The 3,270-nt window shown below is 37.9% G+C and overlaps 1 long non-coding RNA gene across 1 annotated transcript; it reads left to right on the top strand.

Annotated features, from left to right (window-relative positions):
* The first annotated feature begins 918 nt into the window (after nt 1-918).
* Nucleotides 919-2,025, top strand: LOC135220328 (uncharacterized). Its single transcript, XR_010315662.1, has 2 exons — nt 919-961; nt 1,892-2,025. It is a non-coding gene; the product is annotated as an uncharacterized LOC135220328 (long non-coding RNA).
* Nucleotides 2,026-3,270: the final 1,245 nt, after the last annotated feature.

Below are 3,270 nucleotides of genomic sequence, written 5' to 3'. Positions count from 1 at the left end.
GAGGTTCTTGAGGATTTTAAGAATAATTTGCCACTAAGTGTTTGGGCTCATCTAGAGGAATTTAGTAGTGTTAGCAGAAGCCGATCAGGCTGCTGACAGATTTGTATTGATTTGTCTCAGAAGAGTATAATTTGGAGGCCTTCACCAGTAATAAAGAATTTTTCTTAGTAGAAATTTTAAAAATAAACCTAATAGGCTGAATAGAACTGATGGTAAACAGGCTGCAAAGAATATTATGGAGGTCAGCTTGGAGATAAACCTGTTATCAAACAGTATATAAAGAAGTAGAATATTTGTTATGGATGCCAAAAAGTTGGGCATATAGAGTCAAATTGTCAGAATGTGAGTGGTAAGTTGTAGCTTACTAAGCATGAAGTCAAGTCTGTGAGTATCCTTGACATCAGATCTGTAAGTAACCATTATTGGCATAGTTGGTTAACGAGTATGTTTCCTTTCATGAGCTGTCATCGTAAGTAGTCTATGAGTCGATGTCTGGCCTGCGGTTGACATTGAAGCTCCTGACGTAGGGGAGTTAATTCCTGCCTCCTTACTGAAGAACATCTCCATTATTCCTGTGAAATTCTACAGTTGCCCTGGAGTTCAGGGGATTGGTATGTAATGGGAAAAATATTCCTTTAATTATTAGTGATTTATTTAGGGATTGATTCATCATCCTCCTCTAAATATCTTTACCTGCTGTTGTAAAAGTGACTGGAACTGTGAAATGTTTTCGTTTCTGTTGTACACGAGTGTGGCAGTGTAGCCAGTCCCTTGTTTGTTTGTTTATCTTTCACTTTGAGTATGGGAGCACTGCCCTGAATCTTTCGTCTGCATTTTGGTAACACTAGCAACACATGTAAGAATCACGAATGCTCTCATGTGAGAAGGACGCAACCGGTTCAGCCTTCAATTTGGATATTTTACCAATTATTAATACAAATGATTATCTACCCCTTGCAAGGTAAGCTTTTAAAGTTGTAATATTACCATTAGTTCATTAGTTAGAACAGATCACCATCCTGGAAGAACAGTAGCAGGCGAGAATTCAAGTGCAGAGTTGCCTGCCCAGTCAAACATGTTGCAATGCCTTTACGAGGAAAATTTTCATTGTCGTGAAAGATACTTCACGTTCATTAGTTATCATGAAGTTTTGCTGTGTTAGTTTGATTTGTAACACTTTAGCGTTTGACAGGGTTGAAAACATAAAGAAAATAGTATAAGTGTTTTGTTTGTATAAAGTTTTTGCAAATACCAGTGCCAAAGGTTACCACAAAATGGAAATTTCCACTGCCGATCATGATTAGACTAGGCTATACAGTAATTTAAGAAGGCCTACCCTAGACTAATCCTGTTTGAATGAGGAATTATGAAATATTTTGCTAAATATAGTTAGGCTGTATGTATATAATTCATGGAAAACTAATTACATAGAACTTAGCCTGTATCCTCATTAAACTAACCTAACTTTGTGTGGGCCTATTGTAAACCTAGTCAAAAATCAGCCATGTAAACTTTGCATAGGCTATCCTTGACGATTTCTGAAGAAGCCTAGGCACCTTAGCCTAATTTCACCTCATTTTAGTTTGTTAAGTTTTTCTCACAAATCTTTCAGGTAACCTTACCCCTTGTCATATGTTGTGTAGAAACATTTATGTAGTACTATGTGGAGTGGGGTATCAAATGATTTACACATTACTGTAAATTAATTGATTCCAGGGCTGCTCCACGTTTGATACTTATCCCTTTATGAAGGAAAAGCAATTCCCATAATATGTAGTGATATATTTTTTGAAGTCTCAATATAAAAACAGTTATTTTTTGTTGTGTAATTTTAACTATGCACTTGTATTGATTTCTGGAAATAAGAATTAAATAAAATGAATATTTCCAGGGATCTAGTCCAGGGGATCTAGTCCAGAAATCTAGTCCAGGAGTTCTGAAGACTAGGTAAATTAATCAAGTCCAGGAGACTAGGCTTGGGAGAAATTCGGCATGATGTAATGAGTAATAAAGAAACAAGCTGAATACCAGGAATTTCTTCAATACCCCTAAAATGGAATTCAGCACTTCAACTACCTCCCAGTGGGAAGACATCACCTGGCCTCAATAGTAGTAAGACCCATACACACAAGGAATATCATGTAATAGCAGGTAAGACAGGCCTACCCTATTTTCCAGGCAGCGTAAACGTTAGTCGTTCATACCCACCGTGTCAACTATGACAGTACCATTCTCCGACCTTAGTCTCCAGGCAAGAAGACTGACAAAAGTGTATATGTATACAAATAGTATTCTTATTCTCGTATCTTAATGTCGTGGCGGGGAAAATCCGCCCGCGACAGGTATAGTCGTCGTTAGAAGCTTTAGATTAGCACTGGATACAAGAAGTTATGGGTGGCAGTGGTTCTGGCACAGGTTATTTTTGGGAACCGAAAAATTTAAGCATTCACCACATACGCCGAAGTGTTTCTTTCAGACTCCTCTTCGAAACAGCACCATTGACAACCTTGGAATGGAAAGCAACCATGAATAATCAGTCTCCTGAGAAAAGGCAGGAAGAGGGAAATAAAGTAATAGTACTTAAAAGGGGTTCTAGATTATTGGCCCCAAAATCTACGTAAAAAGTCATTCATTTTCTTCAGTGGAGCACTCAAGGTTTTAAGAGCTAAATGGGAAGAACTAAAGCTGCTCATATCAGAAGTGTCTCCTGTATGTATTAGCTTGGCAGGAGACTTATTGGTAATAAAATGGGTCTGAGCCCACGACACTATACAACCTATCATCCCCCTTGCTACATAAATGTAGGAAGCCAATGGTGTGTAGTTTTTTATATACATTATTCGTAATGACACCCCATAAAATCCAATTAACATCCAGTCTACACTACAAGTGATAGCAGTGCAGATCCACTTGCAAAGAAAATATACAGTCTGCTCTCTATCTGCTATTCAACAGAAACAATGTCCCTTCGTTATTCTGGGAGATACTAATAATAGAAACCCTCTTTTGGGGTGATATCGTCACCAATCAAAGAGGAAATTGCCTCTGTTCCATCATAGAAAATTAAAATATGGGACTCCTAAACACAGGCGAGTCTACACATTTTCATGTTTAGTAAAACATTTATCTTCAGATCTTCCGCCTTCATTTGTGATACTGATTGAGCAACAAACACCCCAGGAACACTGCTCTGTAGATGACTCAGCTGATGTCTTCCCTACTGTAGATGATACTCTTGACCTTTTTAATGCAGTTACATTCTCGGCTGGT

This window comes from Macrobrachium nipponense, chromosome 1, assembly GCF_015104395.2.
Source record: "Macrobrachium nipponense isolate FS-2020 chromosome 1, ASM1510439v2, whole genome shotgun sequence".
In the NCBI taxonomy this organism is placed as follows: domain Eukaryota; kingdom Metazoa; phylum Arthropoda; class Malacostraca; order Decapoda; family Palaemonidae; genus Macrobrachium; species Macrobrachium nipponense.
Note: the sequence above shows the minus strand (reverse complement) of the source record. Positions and strands in the feature narration are given on the sequence as shown.